The sequence below is a fragment of the Molothrus aeneus genome, chromosome 25, assembly GCF_037042795.1.
Source record: "Molothrus aeneus isolate 106 chromosome 25, BPBGC_Maene_1.0, whole genome shotgun sequence".
Classification (NCBI taxonomy): domain Eukaryota; kingdom Metazoa; phylum Chordata; class Aves; order Passeriformes; family Icteridae; genus Molothrus; species Molothrus aeneus.
Genome location: NC_089670.1, coordinates 5,346,463 through 5,369,908, shown reverse-complemented (window position 1 = coordinate 5,369,908; position 23,446 = coordinate 5,346,463). Strand labels below are relative to the sequence as shown.

The following is a 23,446-nucleotide window of genomic DNA, read 5'->3' as shown; positions in this document are numbered from 1 at the left end:
AGGAGTCATCTCCACAACACAGATCTGCAAAACCATTTCTTCTGACAGTGTCAGACACCCCTGGAGCTGCCCCCAACGCTTAGCCAAGCAAAACTGATTTGTACTGAAGTGCCTTAAATTCAGGACAACTTTGCAGTCATAGGCACAAGGCTGGAATTCTGGTAGTTCTCATGAAGTTATGGAGCTATTATCATGAAAACTGCATAACAGTCCTGTAAAAATTCAGCTTTCAAAAAAAATTATGCCACTAACATCCTTTAATGAAATGTAACTAAAAAGTCAGGAACACTGACTTAGGAATCTTAGGAACACTGAACATAGGAATCTTGTGCATTAATGTATCTGTCTTTGATGTTTACATCTGACACTGCTCTCTTATTTTAAATCATAAATCCACTGAAATGAAAGAACTGACTTTAAGTAATTAAACCATTTTACTGCAAAACGTTTTATGAAAAGCACACAGTAAATCCATCTATTCTATATCTCCAAGTGACTTCCAGATAATAAATCATATTAAAATGTATCATCTGGATATTGAAACACAGTGCTATTACTCTAAGAAAAATAATTATTCTTAACTGAATTACAGTAAGATTTCCTTGGACTTACCAAAGCTACAAAATTTAATCTAAGTACCACATGCATCACTAGATTTTGCTCTGAATAACTTGCTAAGTACAAAACAAAACCACAAATAAATTAAGTAACAAAATGAAACTTTAAAGATTCACTGCTCCAAACTGGACAGCCTTCAACGTCTGCAAAAAATCTGAAACACTTTTTCAGATCAACTGTTCAAAACTGTTGCTCTTTGGGTAGGTCAAAACCTAAAGCACTCCTCTGCATCCAATTCCATGGCTGCCATAGATCCAACCAGGTCCATGCCAGAGTGACTCTTCCTTTCACACTGGGGCATCTGTGCCTGAGAGGAGGAAGGAGGAAGGATATTTTTATCCCCTTCATTTGAAGCCATGCTGCCATGTGATGTCCTCAGCCGCAGTCAGCCCTGTTTTACAGTAAGTGGCTCAACTGCACCCGGCAGTTTCCCAGTTTGATGACAGCTCTTATCAACAAAAGCCCATCTGTTCCCATGGAAATGGGGAAGAGGCACCGCAGAAGAGTTGCAGCAAGGCAGTTCCCAAGTTTCAGCTAGAACAGTTCACACAGAACAATCATCCCCAGCCATGTTCAATTCCATACCTAGCGAGTATTTCCAAGTACACCCTTGGGAATTGTACACCAGTCCCAAACCTCTCAAAACCAAACCACTGTCAGGAACACAAGGCACTAAACTGGAACATAACAAGCAGATCTGTCTCAGCTGTCAAGCTGACACCCATATGCAAAGATGAAACTAAATATAATGCCTTGAATATTACATGCTGTGAATTTAGGCAAATTAATCAGCATGCTTCGGTTTTGGAGAGATAACCCCCAAAAAAATTTATTCAGAGAGGGCTCTGAGTTTTGGCTGAAACTCCTCTTTTCCCTGAACTCCAAGGTTTTGGGACTCTTACTGTGCTAACTGAAACAGAAAGTGTAACACAACTGCTGCAGTAGCACCTGTTATTGCCAATGCAGTTTCTCTCCTCCCCAAAGGCACACTGACAATGCCACAAAGAAAACAAAGCAGTACATTAAAAACATTCTCAAAGTCTAAAAAATCCAAGAAAAGCACTCATGAAACTCAAACTAGGGCAGGAATTAAAATTTATAAAGTGAACTAATATTTCAAAGGGAGAAATTCTGCAATAGAATTTCTAAGTCTGGAAATTACTTGTCCCAGGATGGAACAGCCCTTGGCAGCAGGGTTCTTACCCTCAAAGAGGGTGTTAAAGCAGGGGTGCTTTAACACTGCTTTTCATTTCAGAGAAAAATGGCCCCTTTTCTGCTCTGAGAGTTACAAACTAGATATAAACCAGCAAGCAAAAACTGCTTCAAGGGAAACTGTCTGGATTCAACAAAGCAAGTTCACCACAGCCCAACAGAAAACATTTTTGTTCTCTGTGTAATAAATGCATAGTGTGACGTTGGCTCTCGCAAATGTTGTATGTAAGAAGTTCTGTTAAGATCTGGTTCTTTTATATAAAAGTTTTGTAATGTTGAAAGTTGATCTCTGACCATAAGAAGGGTTTGAGCAGGAAGGACTGCACAGGGATGAAGGAGGAGCTGGGTCTGAAGAGTGACATCTGCACCAGTTTCCCAAGGGGTTGGATTACCAACAGCAGGGATTGGGGCTGGTTTACCAACAGCAGGGATTGGGGCTGGTTTACCAACAGCACACAGTGGGGTTGTCACAGTGTGGGCCCTGTGCCTCTGGCTGCAGCTAAGCACACAGTGCTCTCCATTTTCCTTATTCAGTCCCTTGTTGAGGTTCAATAAACCTTTTAAAATTTTACAAAGTGAAGTGTTGATTCTCACATCTGCAAATTTACTGTAAATGGCACCACAGGACATTAAAATTCATTTCTTCAGGGTTTGGAAAAGACAACCCAAGACATGGCCTGGTCACCTGCAGCTCCTGTCTCATCCTCATGTTGAACAAATGAATCCTGCCTGTGACTGTAAGGCAGGAATGGCATCTTAAGGAAACTTGGGGAAATGACACTGTGACTCAGACTAGAGCAAATCAGTTTTTCTTTTCTTGATTTACTCATCACACAGAGAACAGCTAATTTTAACGACAACCTTTCAATACATAAAGATACACTGGACAATTAGGGTGACTCAAGAGCACGTAACTGTTGAAATATTTTAGGCTTTTTCTTAAATTCAATTGATCATGATAACACATAGGAAATGCAAAATATCCACATTTTTCAGAACAAAGTCTACAGTATCATGTTTGGACATCCTTTAAGGCTGTGAATACTTCTTCTCTAGTTAGATGTAAAAAGCTGTGGAAATGCTTAACAACCACTGAGCAAATATTAATGAAAACAGGCAGAGAAAGATTGTTCCTTAAATTACACTCAACTACCAAGTAGTATAATATAATACCTAAATAATGGATGTAGATTGCTCTATAATGCAGTAATGTGTTATGGATACAGGTTTTTATTCTCACTCTCTCCAACTCCCATTATCACTATAGAAACACTTCTTCCACCCACAGCTTTTTAAAGGCACAAGAAGAGCACAAAACACAAACTCAAAGTAATTCAGGAGGTCTCTCCACCACAATGAAGTCCAGGGGTCTTTCTTCCCTGTGCCTCAGTGGTGCTTTTGTCAGAAGCCTCAATTGAAGTGACACTGCTGCTTCAACACACACAGTCTTTGCACATGCACACCACAGCCTTTTACCACAACAGCCAAGCAGCTGGAAGCAGAGTCCAGGAGAGGAAATTCTGAATCTTCTCAATGCAGAAGGCTGGTGTCTGGGTTACCAACTGCTGGGTTTAGTTTCTTTGCAAAGAAATTATGTCTAAGTTATTTCCATTCATCTTGAAGGAACCTGGAAACTCCTCCAAAGTAAAATACATTACAAAGTTGAGACAACAAACCAACAATAAAGTCACAGGACAAGGCCACTCTAGGATCTAAGCTTCCCTTTCCAAACCTGAAATAATATTGCCCTCCATATCTGCTGCACAAAACTACTCACAAATGGAGGTTTGTGCAATATTAACATTTACAGATAAATTCAGAATTACCCTAAACTTCTGAAAGGGTTAATGGGGAGAAGTAGCTGGGTAAGATTACAGGAAATGATGTTATTTTTAACTGCATGAGATAAAGATAAGTTGTCACTACAATCCCATGTAATATTTCACCATGCCAAACTCAAATCCATAGGAGCACTAATTAAAGTAATCCAGAAATCCACAGTTGCACTGGCTGGCAAGCACAGTAAAATCTGTCATAACAAAGAAAATTCCAAAGAGAGGACTGGAGCAAGGAATTAGCATTCAACCTTTTACAAAACCACCTATATTTCTTTGTAGGTAACACAAGAATACTTGAAACAACTTTATGTTAGCTGAGGCACAGTCAAGTCTGGCCACAAGGACAGAACTCAGCACAGACTAACTCACCCTGCCTCCCAGGCCTTGCCAGTCTGGTACTACCATGTCCCCTCTGGCAAAAGTCTTCAACTGTGAAGAGTTTTTTATTAAGGATAATAGGAAAAAGAGAAGTAAAAAAACCCATCTAGACAACAATTCTCTTTCCCTATGGCTCACCTTTTTTGGTTCACGTGGCACAAAGATGGGAGGAAAAAACCCAGTATTTTAAAGTATACTGCAGTGAACTCCAAAATCTCTAATGGAGATCCTGAAAGGAGTCAATCAAGTTCAAGAAACTTTGCTAAAGGTCTTGCATTCCTTCTGTGTAGGAAGCTTCCACTAGCACAAACAAATGGAGGTAATATGATAACAAATGTGCCAGTTCTGCATCTGCTCTTGTGGTGGATAGAGAGATGTCAGCCCCAGTGACAACAGAATTCCCTTCCAGTTAGTCTTCCCACTACTACCACCTGTATAAAGGTTAAACTGTAGATACCACAAATAACCTGTTTTCAAAAAGGTTGATGGAAAATCTCCCTAACAGGAAGCATGGTAGCCTGAAGAAAAAAAAAATTACTATTAATGATTTTACAACTCAAATAAAAATAGCTTTACAGAGCTTGAAGTAGCTGCAGCTCACATTCTAATTAGGCTTTCCACATCTCAAAGACCCCCAAGTGCTTCCAAAACAGCAGGGACTCAGAAATGAGATTCATTTTATGTTCAGCAACTTTTATGGTACTTAAATAAACACTAATTCTGACAAACTTCATAATGTAAGGACTACTTCAACAATTGATGCTGCAATGCACAGTCTAATTCCAGTGCCTGATCAAAACAGAGTAAAAACCAGTAAAAAGCTTGTTAGCACAGCTTGAGCTCCACAGCTTGGCCTGAATATGTGGAGGGCAGAATGCTCAGGGATTCACAAGAGCAGTTTCTTAAAAAGAGGAAGGGGAGTGTTGTTTTTCCCCCAAAGACCAAGGGTTAGTTTACAGCGACTAAAGACCAGGACCAGCCGCCTTCATAACGAGCTGTAGTGCTCAGGATGTTATCACGGAAACAGAAGACAAAACATCCTTCCTTAATCTCAAACCCAATCCACACCAAATTTGGAAGCCCTGAAGAGCACAGCATTTGGTCAGTTTTCTGTTGTGCAGTGTGGATTAATTCACTCAGGTATTACCTAGGGATGGGCATTTGCTTGTGAATGTGTTATTCACTGAAGTTTTATTTAGTATTGCTTAATTTAGGATTAAACAGGGTCCCAGCAAAACCACCTTTGGTGAAGCACAAACTGAAGAACGGGTCATGTGCTGAAGCCTAGAGAGCTCTATGCAGTCCTCCCTCTTTTTTCCTGAGGAAAGAAAACAGCCTTGAATTCTGAGTAAAAACCTGCTCTATTTGGGAAAGGTTCAAAATCCAAAACCAGACTCCAAAACAACCCAAGTGCATATATGCACACATCTACATAAAGAACAGAGCACACATTGCCTTAAGCACCTAAAATAAAGCCTCAATTTTGAGAAGAAAAATTTTGAAAGAAGTCTTTTTACCTACAGGTCAGAGTAAGGTCTCCTGGTTTCTATTCCTGTATCTGCTGCTAACACCAGTGCTATAAATTCCAGGCCATCTTACAAGGGCTGTTTCAAACTGCAACTTCAAGTTTAGCAACATGGACACCAAGCATAAAACACATCTGTTATCACGTGCTCTAGACTATCTATCCAAGTACAGCCAACTACAACCTTTCAGTCCTTGAATGAAATTGTGAAGCTTTTGTAAGAGCTCTTGGCATAAACTCTGAGGGATGAAGGTTGAAAGTCACTAGCAGAAAATAATAAAAAAGAGCTATTAAACATTCCAATGAGAGTGTTTCAGAATTGTTTTCAAGCTTAACAGAGAAACAGCAGAAATAGCAGTGGGTTTGTGGCAGTTTGCAAAGCATATCCAAATTATACATTTCTCACTTTCTGCACTTCTCTCATTGTGCTGGCTCCACTGTAAGCACTGTGTGTCTCAAAAACTGGAAAAGGTAATGAAGAACAACAAGCAATCATAGCATGTGTTTGTCCTTTTAAAACTTTTCAACAAAAATGAAGCTGGTCACTACAGTAAAATTGAAAATACCCTGGGGAAATAGACATGCCTGACAGCCCATAGGTCAGACATTCACAGCTTGCAAAATCCATTCTGTAACCTGCTTTGCATAACAATTTTACTTGAATACCCAGCAGCTCCTACTTCTATTTGCATGTGTCCTACTTGTCCTGCTGTCTCCCACTAAAATGCACCGCTGGAGAATGTAATTCTCACCATCTCAGGAGGAAGCAGATACACCTGTCCCAGAGACATGGACAAAGCCTCTGTTTATAAAGCAGAGGCAGCACCAGAAGGCAGAGTTCCTGCCTGCCTGTCCCACATGTTGCCTTGGAACATACCACAGTCAAGGACCAAAACATTCACTGGAGGACAAGGGAAGGTTTGCATGAAGCACAGGATAGTGCACCACAACAACCAGCCCTTGATCACCTCATGCTTGGTACCCCAAACCTCTACAGATATAAAATTATCAAAATTGCTCCATCAAGAATGAAAAAGAAAAAATGCTGAAATTAGGACAGTTGTCCTTTCTGTTCTAAATAGAGGGTGTGTACCATTACCTCTGCTACACTTCACTGCCCAAGAAACCACCAAACCCAACACCCCACTCCAGCACTTTCACTCTTAATTACTACTTTCCCTAGCACAGAAACTCAACAATTTACCTATCACTTTTAACCAGATAGGAATAGTTATTTGTGGAGTGACATCCAGCAACTGCTTCATGTAAGACAATCTCCATTGCAACCATTCTAATGCTTGTACACAACAGAGGGGCTGTGATGTACATGAATAACAGCAGGTAAAGTCCAACAGGATGTGTTAAGGGAGACAAACTATGAACACTTGGCATCCTGTAAAAATACCACACTACATAAGGAACCTCGACCCCAGTGCTAGAAAAGCTGGGTGGGAGGAATGATGATTATTAGTGGGACAACCTGGACTTAATCTTTAATCAGAAATTTATGGTATGTGACCAGAGGGCAGTTTTGCAGCAGCCCTGTGGACATCAAACTACTGTGCTCCCCAGCCACAGCCTTACATGCACTGAGGGGAAGAATTACTTTGCATGGTGGACAAGTATTACAGCCCTGTCTGTACAGCTCAACATGAGATGACATCACTGTGATTTCAACCAATTTTCCACTGTAATGTTTGGGGTATTTTCAGAGGAACTGATACCAAGTGAGTTATTCCCTGTCCTGCATTGGTGCAGTTGATTATTTTTGCCTACAACTCTGACAGTTCTTTGATCCTTGTTGAACATCTTCCTGCTTTCACATTTCTTCAACCCATCATGACAGGAGGTGTCACCTAAATGAGGTCACTCTGCTTGTAAAACAGACTGACAATGACAGTGGCCACAGGTCAAGGACCATGCCCTCAGGCACCTGCTGTGACTCCTGGAGCAGTCCTGTGCAGGGTCAGGAGCTGGACTTGATGATCCTCGTGGGTCCCTTCCAACTCAGGATATTCTATGATTCTATGACAATCAGGATTGATATCCCAGGATGCACTGGTAAGTCTGAGTAACAACATGATGTTCTTAAAAAACCTGGAAAATTTAAAAGAAAAAAACATGCATGCCTTGCACTGATCACCAGACAATCTGGTGAGGAGCAAGCCACACACCAACGCTGCCTACTACAAAGCAAAAATGAAGGAAAAAAATGTAAAGGTTGTCCAAAACCCAACTATGTTTCTGTGGGAAGTAAAGTTAGAAACGTTATTTGCTGCATTTTAAAACACACTAAGAAAAGGTACAACCCCATAAAGGCCTTAAAAAAACTTACATGAGTTCAAAGCACGAACTTTAAGGTTTTGTGTCCAAAGGAAGCAAATTAACTTGAGCTGCAGCTGCTGTTTCTTTCTAGTGAAAAGGCTATTCCAAATGCACAAGTAAAGGGTCCAACATGTTTCCAAGGATCAAACAGGCAGATTTCTGCTATTACTGACAGTAACAGAAGTAAGGGGGGGTGGTAAAAAAGGCTTTCAGCACAATTGGCACACACTTACAAGACAGATAACCTTTAAATTTTTTTTCCTCTATATGGTTTTGTTTAAACTGTTTCATTACAGTACTCAGTACACTTTCATTTCACACTGCAGAAAAGTTAACAGAGCAATAAAAACCTCATCTTTGCTTCATTTGGTTTTAAAATGTAAAAGCTTTAGGATTCTACTAGCATATATCCTTATACAATATTGATTGCTTAATAGATTTTAAAATTCTAAATTTTACAGAACGTAAAATAGTCTCACTTGGCTCTTTGTCAGAAAAATTCAAGGAATGCTATTTCACAACTAATTATCTACAGGACAAAGTTTCCTAGGTCAATTACACTTGATAGGATATTGAAAAATGTATTTTAAAAAACGATGCAACATTGTAATTATTATGCTACTGAACTTTTGTGCATCTCTTATTGATGGTCCTCAAAATCCACAGTTAAGTCATGCCATGAAAGGAACAAAAACTTACTCTACTAAACAGAGCTATAAGCCAAAATCTAGTTGATTTAAGCCTTTACTCAGGAATAAGAATAACTGTAGGCATCTCTCAACACAGTCAGCAAACTGTTAATATTGATACTGCACACATCTTGATCTTGGAATTAACAACCTTACTTGGGAATTCATACTTCTGAGCAGGAATTTCTACCCAGCTACAAACTCAGAGGCCACACTCTCAGTCTGGGGTGGCTCCAAGTTTGGCAGCAGCTCTGTGAGCTGCTTTATGCAATGGCTGCACCCTCCAGGTACTCCCCAGGCACCTGCTTAGTCCCCCACACTGGAGAACTGATGTGCAGAAGAGTTTAGGGAGGTGCTGTATTTCTCACCTCCTTGCTTGGCTCCACAGAAAGTGCAAGGCAGAGCTCTGGGAGCGAAGCAACAGAGGAGACAGGAAGGAAAGGAATAGGGCAGGACTGCTGGAGTGGGCACTGCCATGACGCAAACACCCTTGGTTCCAGTTTCAAAGGATACAAAAGCCTTCTCCAAAATTCTTGCAGCAATCCACCTCTAAATGTACACATGCAAGAACTGTTCCACTTGCTTGAAGATTTAAACACAGCACATTAGGGGAAGAAAGAGACAAGTGCTCAAGAAGGAGCACGTGGGTAGTCCTGCTCTGGGGCAACAAAAATTCAGAACTCACTGACTGCAAGTGGGAGGAAGGGAATTGGGGAAGCAGGAGTGAATGACTCAGCTGAGACCTAGATGTATTTGTGTTTTCTGATGACAGGCTTATTTGCACAAGTGTTAAGACTGTTTTTTTCAAACTGTATACAAGCTGGGACCTTTAATGGATAAAGATGGAAAGGAGAGTCAGGTCAGCCATACCTTCATGTCAGCCAGCCAGGTCAAGCTAATGGATCCTGGCAAGACACATCCAAAGATTTCTGCAGTGTACACAGAAAAAGCTCAGACTTCACGCATGAAACAGCTCTAAAGTTCAGGGACACACAAGAAATGCTGCTGGGCTCATCCATCAAGTCTCTTTTTGTGCTCTGTACTGTCAACAATGACAGCTGCTGGTCCTTCTGACAAGTTTAATTCTTTACAGGTTACATCACCCAGGTGCAGAGCAAAAGTCATCCTTTCCATCCTACCATACATTGCAAAACTGCACACAGGAGAAAGCAGGGTTTTATGGTGCTGGAAATTATATGTGCACAAACCTCACACCTTTTAGACATGGAACATCAAGGGAGGGCTAACTGCAATAACCTCTCTGCAGCAACGGAACAATCACAATTTGATAATCACTATTTACTAATTTCTTTCATGCTAAGAGTCACATGGACTTTTCTGCCTGTCCCCGGGGCATACTTTGCAATTTGCATTGGAAAGTACAGAGGAAGGGAAAGCCCAGGTTTCACTACCCTGAGACAGCTGCCCCAAATGTCACCACCACCCAGGTCAGGCCCCAGCTGCAAAGGCTCATCACTGGCCAATGAAGCTCAAGTTGCCATTTCCTCTTAGCACCAAAAAGGTTTTACAGCCTCAGTGATCTAAGAATAGTATCATCACCATGTATTCAAACTGCATTTTCCCCAATTTCAAAATACGTCCTGACCTCCCCATACGTGCATTTCAATCCCCATACTACTGAGAAGAGTGAAACAAAGGGTGTTGAAATCTCATTTTAAGGTGAAAAATGAAAATTACTTTTAAAAGGACCACACACCATTTTTTGAACAATTGCTAAAAAGTGCCAAAAGATCCAAGTGCCAAGAGATCCTAGACAGGGTCTGAAAACCCCTGCATGAACTACTGTCAGTCTGTGCAAAGAAGCCTCTTGAAATACATACCTATAAAATACCTATGTTTCAATATATTTCAAGATAATTAATATATAATTAAATTTATAAAAATACATTTTCCTATTGTTGTTAGGATGGGCAACAGCAGTTGCACCTGCACCTTTGGAAAAGCATAATTTAGTTGTGGCCATAAAATTTCCCAGGCTTATTGATGGAAAACAAAATCGTATAAATGCCTGTGGGATGGAAGGACAAAGATTTTTATTAAGCAGACTTCACAAACAAAATGGAAAAGAATAACTAGGGATAGTTAGATCAGAAAATAGTATTTAAAGTAATCTAGAAAGCCTCATTACTTTTCTACTGAGTTATGAAAAATCATCATCCAATCTCCAGACTGTATAAGGCGTTCAGATGCAAGGCTTACTGCAGCTGCCTTACACCAACAGACACCACAAATTAAAGATTTGCCTCATCAATCCAGGGCTTCAACAACTCTGTTTGATAGAATTTTGTGCTGGAGTCTTATGGATCTTGCTTACAGAGCCAACCCCTGCCTCAAAGGGACTGCAATCTATGCTCTGCTTTGCCAAGAACCAAGTTCAGGGGAGAAAAGAAGAAAAGCTTTGCGTTTGCCACAGGAAGGCTTCACAGTGCTTACATGAATTATCCTCCCCTTACAACAGAGGAGATATGATTCATATCAAGTGTCAAAGTACATGAATTCTCAACATCTTTATTTTTCCTTCCACCCTTGACAGCTCCTTGCTGAAGTTATTACCGGGGGAGTGTCACAGCAACAGCTCTTACCTCACCATCTATTCCCCTTTCCTCCTCCACTACCCCAAATGGAACAGGCTTGCTATCACTGAGCCAGCTCATGCAATTCTTTATTCTTTGCAATTTCCTACCTCTCATTTGAAAAAACAAATACTTCACTGTTATCTAAAAATATATTAAAACATTGCCAGCAACTCAGCACTTAAAGCAAAACAACCATCACCACCCAGTGTGAATGCACAATAGAAGGAGCATTTTTGGTAAGGCAAGTTTTTAAACAGTTCTTGAGAACTGCAAGAAAAATACCTCAAGTTACAAAAAGAAAGAGCTGCTTTGCCATCATGAGACTTGGCCAAATGCACAGTCCCAGGGCAGGAATGGAGACTGCCATCCACATCAGCTTGGGGTGGCTGATCCAAATTGCACAGGAGTGCACCTAGCACAACCTCTTTATATCAAATTAAAACAACATTACAAAAAAGTAAACTCCTACACAAGTCCAAAAAGCCAAGCCAAAACAAAAAAAAAGCCACTGAATGCAAAAAAACCCAAAACACAAAACCACAACAAAATCAAACCTAAACCCATGCCCAGTTCCCAGTGCAACTCTAGGAATGTCTGTGCTACCACAATATGAATAACACTCAACACAGAGTGTCCTGACTGTAAAGCCAAGACACAACTCCACAAGCAGAGTTTGTGACAGAGCAAAGTTCAGCTTCTCCCTGTATTTTCTTCCCTCCAGCCATTCATCCTCACCTCTTACTCTCCATCCTCATGCTATGCTGGCCCAAGTGTTTGAAGAGTAAGTCAAGACAGGACAGAGTGAAAGAAAAAAACAAACATCATTTTCAAAGGCTCAATTTTTTCCAAGTTGCTCAATCCCAGTGAAGTTCCGTCAGCTGGGTGAATTCTGTTTCTACAGAGCACAGGAATTACAACTAGAGGAGAAGCTCAAGTGGTCCCTGTACTGCACAAAACAGTAAGGCCTGATTAGACTCAGACAATCCAAACAGTTGGGAGTTCTAGGCAGCAAGCTCAGTTATGTTCCAGCATTGCAGATTCTCTCAAAACCTAGTGTCACAATAAACACCACTGTACAGAAAGACACTGTTTAGATGACCTATAAAAATGACAGGCCAAACACAGGAGGACAAGGAACTTGTTTCTTCCTATCCCAGCCTCAAAGCACTATTACATCTTTTCTGCTTTCTCCAAATGTAGCTTCAGAATGGGAACTGGCAAATATGCTCCATGTTCAAAGATGACCAGTAGAATACTCAGAGCAATATCCAAATGCTTTTAAAAGAATTCCCTACACTATTGAATCTAGAACTCCATCAGTGTAGTACAATGAAATCTTAATTATCCTATGAATCTGTTCAAACAGGAATTACAATACAATACCAATCTTTTAAGAGGAGAATCACATTTGCTTTTTACCTCCCACCACCACCAGCTGTCCTTTTGCTTTCGTTTCATTTCCAGACCTAAAGAAGCAATACCCCTTGTTTCATAATTGATGCCCAAAACTGTGTAGAAAGCACAGAGCTTCCTCCCCAGGTTTCAGACAAAGAGCTCTTGTAATCTTCAAAGTCCACCTGACAATGTTTGTTCAGTAAAACATGTTAGTCCAGTGCAGAAGTCTCCTCTGTCACAAACTACAGAGTTAACCCTTTACAGACAGTTAAATTGAAGGGACTTGCCAGTAACCAGAGTGAAGCTGAAGATCAGGAAAAAAGAGGGAATTTCATGCTCCATTTGAGTTGTTCCTTCTGCATTTTAACTACCCAGCTACATACTTTCCAGCATTTTGCATTAACTTGTATGTTCTTGTAAGAAGATGAGGAGACACTCCATGAAATTTTATATTTTTGTGTATCAAACACTGAGACAAAATTCTGGAAAATCCCATTTCATTTCAGAAAAGCTAGTAAATAAAATAATTCCAACCTGTTGGGATCTAAGAATTTCCCAATCTTCTGAACTGTAATATCCACTACTAATTTGTTATATGTGAATTGCATCCTTTGTAACTCAAAAGAGTTGATCTACCCATCATTTTAGACTGTTAAGACAAAAAACCCCGAACAAAAAAACCCAACAAACCCAACCAAAAAAACCTCCCAAACAACAAACCAATACCACCAAAGTGTATGACTCCACATAGCAAAGTCTTTGAGTACTTTACTATTTCAGGATAAAATAAACATTTAATCCAAAGTTTGTAGAACACACCTCAACCACCTTTTTTCACTACATTTTTTGTAGCTGTTGAAGAAGGGGTTAATGCCAGAACATTCTCAAATCTAGAGATTAAATGTAATGAGATCAGAATAATAAGATTACCATAATCTGCCTCACACACATAGCTAGGATCAGCCCTAATCTCTTCATTTTGAGACAGATGGAAAAAGCATGAAATCAGAGATAACAGAAGGCCAATTTCCTAGAATTGGGGCTTTGCAAGCTTCACCATAGCTGTAAGTCAATATTTTGCTAGATTTGTACCTATTTAACCAATTCTAATAGAACATACTGGAAGGGAGAATCAGGCATCTCTAAGTCTGTACTACATAACCAGTAAGTAATACATCAGTGTAATTTTAATATATTGCAGAATATTACAGACTGATTTACTGAGACTGCAGCCAGTACCAATTCCAGATGCTTTAAATGGGAATGCAGCAGTAAAGAGCAAACCATTTAAAAAACAAAGATCTTAAAACTGCGCATGACCAGAAGCTGCTCATTGATTTTTCCTATGGGGTGGATAAACACCAAGTAGCAATTTGCATCTGTGACCAGTCTGACAGAAAGCAGTCACAGGAAGGGACAGTTTTAACCTTGCTTTAACACAGAGTATTAAAGAGATGCAGCATGGAATCATCCCTTAACTCTTCTTTCTCTGTCTTCAGGATATGAATATTGGGAAGGTATTAAATAGCCTCAAATATACAAGAGAGTGGTTATGGTGGCTACTGTCCTCCTGCCTTGGTGGAAGCTGGCCAAGAATCAACAATAGGGAAACTTAAAGAAAAAAATTAGAAAAAAAATTAAAAAAAAAAGAAAAGCATGCTGGATTTTAGCACTAAATAGGCTCAGGATGATGCCTCAGGATTAAGTAATACTGTTAAGGGAAACAGAGGTAAGCAAGAAACCATCCAAGGAATTAAAAACAGACTGATGGCTGTAAGATAAATGGAAAATTGTTTTTCAAACAGCTCCTAACTTTTTCCCAGAAAAAATGTAGCCCTATGCTGCAGGACAGTAAAAGCCTCAGTCTCCTTAAATCAGATCCTGCAACACAACACCTCTGAGGTTCTATGTGACGATTTAGCAGCACTTTAAAACAGTTATGCAAAGACCTGAGAAACGGAAAAAAAAGAAGTGCCACAAGATGCAATCTCTTACTGAGCAGGTTCACCTGTCAGTTCAGACTAATTACTCCATAAGTCTCAGAGCACAGTTCCCATGCATCTGCTCTTGGCCAATGATTTTAAAACATGCCTTGATTCAGCCCACAAAAAGCCTGTTCACACTCTCACAGCCCTCGTGATTTTGTATTGTATTATACAGACACAGCCACAATTAGGAATTGGTTGGTCTCCACACAAAGCTCTTTATTGACTCAGCCCTGTTTGTACATATGCAGAACTTGCTGCCCCACCTCTTATCTATTAATTTAAAATGTTAAATTTAACTCTCGGGTGTGGGGAAGGCAAAAGCACTTATCACCCATTTCATTTTGGGATGGCTCCCTGGGGAAAGCCAGGAGGGGAGACCCGATCCTGTCAGTTCTGCAGGGCTACACCAACAACCCCTTCCCCACAAAAAGAATGGCACCACCAATAGAGTAATTTTACCATCCTGGCAGAAATGAATTTTTGCCATCAGAACCTTGATCCAACTGCATGCAGTCAAACCCTTGCTTAAAACAAGACACTTTCATAACTAGATTAGAAATTCACTTATAAAGCAGCATTGACTATAAAAAAAGAAATTAATGAAGCTTACCCTGCACAAGTCAAGGCAATTTCAATGCATAGAGCCAACAACATTTTGGCTCAGTGTGACATGAGAGCTCAGTTTTCTACAAGATAAAAAACACTGTTTAAGGCATTTAAGCCACTAATTTACCACTGAGGAACTGCAGTGATACTTACCAGACATTTGTCACCTGCAGAGGGATGGTTTTAATCAGTGCATTTTTTAATTAAGTTTTATTTAATGTTTTTACTGACTTATGTCTGGCAACATCTTGAACTGAAGAGGAAAGGGACAGGTATTTAGTCTGGCTGATCTTCAGAGTGAGAACATTTAATAGAAAAGGGAACTCTCCTCGTTTTCCTGTAACTGCAAGTTGTTCCCACTTCCCTGCTGCTAGCGGGACATGCACACACAAGAGGAAGACACTTGCAAATGGTTTCTGATCCGAATGTTGAGCCTCTCTGACTCATTCCTGTCCCATTTACATCATGCAAAGTACCCCAAGAGCCTGCAAACCTGAGTGTGACAGGTAACACCTCACTGGGGGCAGTTTGCACCACTGGCTCTAGAACATTAAACTCACAAACATTTCACAGGACATCTCCAATCTCACCAAACCAGGAGAAAAGAGATGAAGCTTTACTGTTCAACATCACAGGAACACCAGTGATTTCCCTGCTCATGTAACTGAATGGGGGAGAAAGAAAGGATAATAAAGAGGGCTTTATTGCAAAAAGATTTTTTGGGGACTTGCATTTAAAGGCTTGAGAGGGCACATTTCCCTGCACCGTGTTTCAATGGACTGGTGCAGGCCATCAGTCACACTTCAAAAGACACCCAACAAAAAAACTCAACCTGTTGGTTTCAAAAAAACAACAACAAGAACAAAAACCCAACCAGGACTATGCTAATGTTAATAACCCGAAGTTCAAAGACAGTTCAAACAGCCCATTGTTACATGCTGTTCAAGCCAGCTCTGGAGGTTTTTAAGAGATGCAACTCTGGTCATTTCCACCTGGCCAGGTTCTACTAAGAGAAAAAGAATTCAAATAACAAACGTACTGAAAGATCTTTGTTCACCAAAGCCATGATTAACACTGAATTCAAACTTCTGGGCCTGCAAGAAGCAAACCTTAGTGTAAAAAAAAATCAGTCACCAAGGCAAACACAATAAACAAAATATATGTTAAAAAACCATACAGGAAAAATGGATTTCAGTGGATTTTGCAGTTAACTAACCTTTCTGAAAACACATCACAACTTTGCTTCACAGGTTGTTCTGAGCAATTATTCTAACAGTTTTAAAAGCCAGTAGAACCAAACTGCACCAAGTAGTTATGCTCAGTGATCTTTCCAAATCTACAGTTTCCCAAACAACTGGTTTAAGTTATAAATCCTTCATTTCTTTTCCAGGTTTCCATAGGTCTTTGATCACGAGGCACACAACTTGTAGGTCAATATTATTAACATTGTATCTTCAGCAATTTGATGACAAAGACTGGGCAATCCACGTCCCCACCATCAATCCCATCTTTTACACAAGTGCCAATATTCCAGCACAAAGCTTCCTCGGCGCTTTGCCAGTGACTCGTGCCCTTAGCATATGCAAACCTCAGTGGGGCAAACACATCAAATTCTCTAAAAACAGAGTGGGGTTGCTGTACCAATGTCTCATGTTGATCTTCAATCCATGATAACTTTCAGAAGAAATGTATGATTGTTTTCAGGCTGTCACAGAATAATGAACTATTGTATCCCAGAAATCTTTTAATGACATTTAAGTTTAGCCTATTTTTGGGTCACAACAGGCCTGAGTCAAAAAAGTTATAATTCATTCCAACATTAATCCATTTTTCTTTCTTCTCCAAACTCATCATTAAATGAAGGTTCAATTAGTGGAGAACCAATAGGATACAGAATTAAACACGCACAATTCCATACTCATAAGTCTGGAATAACAAATTCTGGGGTCACAGTGGCCTCAATTTAACCATAAAAAGCTCAGCAATTTCTTGCCAAACAGGAAAGCTTAGCCTTTTTTTTAAAGAGAAAAGAAAAACACCCTCCCACCCGAGCCTGTAAAAACACACACTCCTCAGGAGACTGAGGAAAGAACATGCTTTGGTAACTGCTGTTGGAGAGAGGGGCTGGAGAGAAGGCCATCTGAACCACAGACATGGAATCAGATGGCAAAGGATGAAACCATTCCTTTAAAACAACAAAAGCTATCAGAACTAGATGGCATTCGTCTAAGCCCAAAGAGAAGCACCAGATGTCACTTTGAATAGCAGAAAGTGGAAAGCCATCAATAATCTCCTCTTTTGGAAAGGAGGAAAGATGACATTGTACATCAAGGACCACACGTGTGCCAGAGCTGCTGATGGTCTGTGACATCCACTCATGCCAAAATACTGCTCCTAAACTGACTTCAACTGGGAAAGTACAAGGCCCAAGAACTCCAAAGCAACTTTAATTTTCATTCTACCTCAGAAAAAGTCCAAAATCACAGCTGTGGGGGCTTACTGAAAGTAAACTGCTCAATTACACACTGGAAGGGAGGGGAGAGGGGAAAATGAGAAGAATAAAAAAAAAAGAGGGGGCAACATCTGCACATCAAAGTAATGCTTAAAAAAATCCCCTTGTGCAATGAAGTTCCTCTTTCACTTCAGAACTAATAAAATAGCATTTGTTTATGTCCAATGCTCTCCATAAAAGGAAAATAAAGCATTTAAATGCCATTTACTCACACAAAGTTAGAAAAGAACTTTGTATCATGAACAGACTGAACCTACACTAGTGTCTTGTAGCTCACTATCCCATGGATTGGGCTAAGAAACAGTTGCCCAGAGTTACTCTGGGTTAGAAAGAAAAGCAGTATCCTAATAGAGGAATAATTTTTTAAAATTTAAAAAGAGACACTACTTACATTATCTCAGAAGAACAGAAAATATTAAAGTGATAAATGCTGCCTTTTTTTTTTAATATAACAATTAGAAACACCAGCTATATTGACAATGAAAGTCTATTGCTGCTCTCTTGACTTGTGGGCAAAAACAAAAAAATCCAAGAGTCTCCTTATATGAATAATGCAGAAATGCAGATATGAAATGCCAAAAGCAGTAACTTGCTCCAAAATCATAAAGTCAAGACAGCTGAGGCACAAAATTCTTTATGGAAAAGATCAGAGATAACTAAAACCATCTCCTAATTAGTGTCTCAAATTAGAAGAATTGTTCCAGGTCAAGAAGAAATTAGAACAAGAACAGAACTCATGACGGCTCCGTTGCAGTAACCTGGAAGGGAAATCACAATGCAGGTCACTTACACCTGAGGGTGCATTATTTGACACAGACTAATTTTAAGCATCCAAGTACACTATAGGAGCACAGTATCTCTGTTGCAAGTCACAATAAAAGCTAAGGCATTAAAACTCTCCCTAACTGGGACAGTCAATGCCTTGGCCACAAAAATCTCCCCCTAGGACCCAGACAATGGGTCAATCACTCCTACACAACAAAATGGGATTTTCAGACCACGCATTAGTGTGGATGCATCCAAAAAGATTCCCAACAGTGAAGTTCTGGGAAGACCTCAATATGTGGAAGCCAGCTCAGGGATTTACTCAGCAACCAGGACCAGGCCTTATCTAAAGACTTTAAAATACATGTGATGAGATGACAGCTGCTGGTTTGGTCCCAGCTGCTTTGCAGCAATATTGCCAGTCTACAGCCATAAAACCCCCCTGGAAGTACAGCAAATATCCAATTAAGTTGACTCAGACAGCTGTTTGGAGGCTGGGCTCTTCTGGCAAAGCTATAAAAGCAAAAAGCAATCATCACCTCAGACCTCCACTTAATCAGTGGCAGGAGAGAACAAAAATGTAACTCCATATAGAGAGCAGATGAATCATTCATTGTGATAAACTGGAAATAGTCACAGGCTTTTCTAAGGTTTATTTGAGCTGCTTCATTTAAAAACCCAACAACTCAACTTTTGGCTACCCCTCCCCACAAATGTGCTCATTAACAACATAGGAACCTCAAAAAAGAAACCAAAGGGTCAGTGTCTGTAGCACAGGGAGGCTGTGCCACAGGATCTCGGGACTGGCTGCATCTCCAGGAGCCATCCAAGAAAGTAACAGAGGGGTGAAGTGACAAAGTTCATCAAGAGAGTGACTAAATGTACTCAAACCCTAAAATTCATCAGTTACACTGGTAACTTGTAATACTAAAAGGCCAAGTGATAAATGTGAGATTAAATACAATATGGAAAATAAGGTGTGTGAGAAAAAGCACAACCAAAAAGCCAAAGAACTGTGAATATACGAAGCTAAGGATTTTAAACTATTACTCCTCAGCAATTATAACACAATCAAAGGGGCAGCAATCTGAAAATAAATTAGAAACATTACTTGTTTCTCGTAAGAACGAAACAAAACAAATATTCTGACACTAAATTTGTGTCAGCCCCTCTATCATGAGTACTTACATTTAGCATTTTTTTGGGATGGGTTAAAATGAACTAAAAGAGTTGCAAAAAGAACCAAGATACAACAAAGCATGGAATGAGTTTTGGACAGTAAGAGATCAAACTCTCCCTATCTCCTTCTCAGAAAAAAAAATGCAACCAAGACAAGAAGACATTTGCAAATCAATTCTCCCCATGAGAAGTACAGGGGAAATGTTTTGCTATAGTCTCTTGCAAAGGGAGGGGGAGAGAAAAGAAGAAAAAAATAATCAGTAACACTCCCAGGTAGCAAGTTTCAAATGAAGCAAGAGACTTTATTTCACACAGTACATGTTAATGTTATGAGGCTTTCATGCTGTAAGGTACAGATGGATTCAAGATGGGTTTTAGAAAGATGCACAGAAGGTGTGGCCACCAATAGCCAGGCACAGCCTCCGGCTGAGTGAGTCACCCCAGCCTGACTGAAAGAAGCCAACACCTTACACAAAGAGGAAGATGATGTCCAGGGCTGGACATCTGACCAACACAGTCAGCATTGGAGTGCTCCATCTAGCCCAGTGTAGAATGGCAAATATTCAGAGTACAAAGAACAAAGGAAAAACCTATGTGTAAATGGTTTTCTATTTCTTTTAATTGTGAAATTTGCATAATTCACTTCAGATGGGAACTACTCCCAGAACACTGTGAAAAGTAGAATTTACTTCCATTGAAGAAAGTTTAAAGCACAATACATAATCCATTATAAAGGTACAATAAACTGAGTATTATCTGTAGCAACCAACAGTGAGTGGAGAAAGCTGACTAATACAGGTAGCTGGCAGCACAGTACAAGGGCCATGTGAAAGGTCAACTCAAATCTGTCTGTGGGGGCTGAAAAACCTTGGCAAACCCAAGCACAGCCCAGGAGTGTTACCTGATCCCTGCCATTAGGACACGAGAGTTAGTATTCACCCATCTGGATAATGGCCTCTCCCTCCCAGTTAGTAAACTGGGAGTTCTGGGAACAATGAGTAAGGGAAAACAGGTGCTTTTAGAAGACTTTCATTAGGTATGGCCAGAATTCTCAGTTTTGACTGCAATTTTGTCCAAGAACAGTTAAATCCAGTTAGAGTCAAAGCAAACTTAGAAGATTGTTTAACAGTATTTTCTTTGTGAGGACTTTAAACTAGGGAGCCCCAAAGGGTTCAGAAAAATACCCCTGGGGGGTAATTCAGCCACTTCCACAGAATTTCAACCTGCAGCACTCCTGAGTCACCCACGGATCTTTTTCAGTAGCTGACCAGCCTGTAGAGCAGCTCTTTTATCAATGTATGGGCCAATGTTTAATAACTTCAGCCTTTCTGGAATGTTAAAAATAATGTTTTCTTCTCAACAAACAAGCTTTAGGAGGAATTTATTACTCATCATGCAAATAGAATCAACAGTGCCTCTAATCTTACTGCGACATCATGCAGGTGTTTGTAATCTAAACAGAGACAGGTGGACTGAAACACAAACTTTTCAAAGGAAAGAAAGCTCAACAAAGTTTATAGAAATGCTGGAAGCCTTTTTACTTATGCCTTTCCTTCTTACATTACCTAAAGAGAGCAAAGGTAACAGCTTGCGAGATTTCCAGACACAACAAACTCTAATGGGAAGGGTGGAAATCAGGAAATGTGGGTCAACTATAATCACTTTGGTTATCTTTATTTTTTGTGACCCTGCAGAGAAGGTTGTTTGTTGGTTTAAATCTGAATTTTTCCAGGTAGTAAGGTTGGATGATTATCTCAGGGGTCTTTTCCAACCTAGGCAATTCAACGATTTTAGGGAGTGTCACAAGTCTTCAGCTGCCCATCCTGGCAGAGAGCAAGTGACACTCTGAACTTCACAGGCAATTTTCAGGGAAGAAAAATGAGGAATGTATCTCTTCTTAGTGAAGTGTAAGGAAATGTCAAGACAGCTTGAGGCTGGAAGAAAGTTTTAACACCCTGGCAGAAACAGTCAAATCCACACCATTTTTGACAAACTATAGTTTCAGGAGAGGTAGGGCAGAGGTGGTAGTGCAAAATGTATTTTAAGAAATAGGGACAGAAGTGAAGACAAGGAGGAAGCAGAAGCAACTTCTGCTTCCTCCATTCCAGTGGTCAGCAGGGAGCTGAACTGCCAGCCCATGCTTGAGCACTTCCAGACTTAAGGATACATCTTGTTCAAGTAGTCTTTAAGGACATGTAGACTATTACAGAAACAAAATTAGGCTGTGAAATATATGAACAACAGGTTCCCCTAATATAGCCTGGACAAGGCAAATTTGTCAAGCTGATGTTCATGTCACCAAAATTCAAGCATTATTCAAAGGCAAGGTTAGGAAAAAGAAGATTTTAATTGCCAAATTTCATCTTTAAAAGTGTTCACCGTCCTTGGATGCCACCTTCTCTTCATCTTCCTCCTTGCATTTGGTTCTTTTCCCTTCTACAACTGCAGGATGCACTTTGAACCCTTGTTTCCCTCCCCCCTCCCAAGAATTTCCTTGATTAGTTGTGCCCTCAGAAATAGTAAAGATTAGAGCACAAGACCTGAACTGCACAGGAGCTCAGGGAAATACCTCCCAAGTAAAAGTGGCAGATTTTCCAGAGGTACTCACAAAAAGTACACACTTCTGCAGCTTAAAATCCTACTTATTCTAAAATAAATCCACTTAGATTAGGAATCTAAGCATAGCTCTTTCCAAGCAGACCATAATCTATTGTTAACAGCAGTAAGTAAAAACCAGATCAAATGGTTAAAGTATCATTTTCATACTTATACTAAAGAAGGGTAGGTAACAAAAGAATACTCAAAATTTGACTGTACATCAGGACTTATAATGGCAAAACCTACTCAAGCTCAGCAAGAGTTGCAAGAATTTAAAATTTTGTGCCAATTTCTCACAAACCAGAGGGCTGACTAGCTCATACTACAAGTCTTCAGTACTAGCAGAGCTGCTATGATTAGTGGAACCTGCTGTCTCATACATAACTCATGAAGAATTTCCCCCTTTCCTCCCAAGGGAAACAATTTTGCATAACAGCAGCACTTCCCTCCCCCCCCATAAACCTGTAGAGTTTTAGTACAAGTTAGGGCAAGAAGGAGGTTGGCTCCATGGAGAAAGCATGAATTCCAGAGACAAATTATTTAAATAAGAGGTTTTAGAGACTAACAGTATAATTACAGTTCAGCTGAAGAGAGGGAAAGAAAAAAAAGCTTTCTGCTCTCTCTGCATGAGGTCCAGCTGCAGTGGAGCCAACAGGCAGCTCCCAGCCCTGCGTGCAGGCTGACACGAACTCATGCAAACCAGTAAATCCAGCAGGTACAAACAGAATAATTCTACTCTGTTGAGTATTCTCTTATATTTTATTTATAAAGGGCAGTAACATTTGAACATCACCATTCTAAATTAATTACTCCACAGAGGCTGACAATCTACTTCCTAGACAGAAATAGCTGTTCCTAGCTTTTGCCTTATTCCAGTCACTGTTCTGATCTCCCACCACAGGATCAAACCCCAACTGATTTCATGAGTTCCCAATACCAGGACTATTTGCTTTTCACAACCTCAAATAGTTGGAGACAAAAGAATCCAAGATCAGGTACAGAAATTCAAGTGAGCAGTCATTGCTGAAGGGGATAAAAAGCCTCTTAAGCTCTTCAAGACATTTAAAACATTTTTAAAATGGGCTTCTAGTCAGTATCTATAGAAAAACACCATTATTTTCTTAAAGAGAGACATACAGGCTGAGGAAAATTATGAACACAACCATTTAAAATGCAAATTTCAGATGCATCTAGCCACTAATCAGGAAGTATTGTAGAGTA

The 23,446-nt window shown here is 40.0% G+C and overlaps 1 protein-coding gene across 1 annotated transcript in view; it reads right to left on the bottom strand.

Annotated features, from left to right (window-relative positions):
* The window catches only part of GRB2 (growth factor receptor bound protein 2), a 49,932-nt gene that overhangs the window by 13,321 nt on the left and 13,165 nt on the right, over nucleotides 1-23,446 (bottom strand). The gene's annotated exons all lie outside the window — the stretch shown is intronic.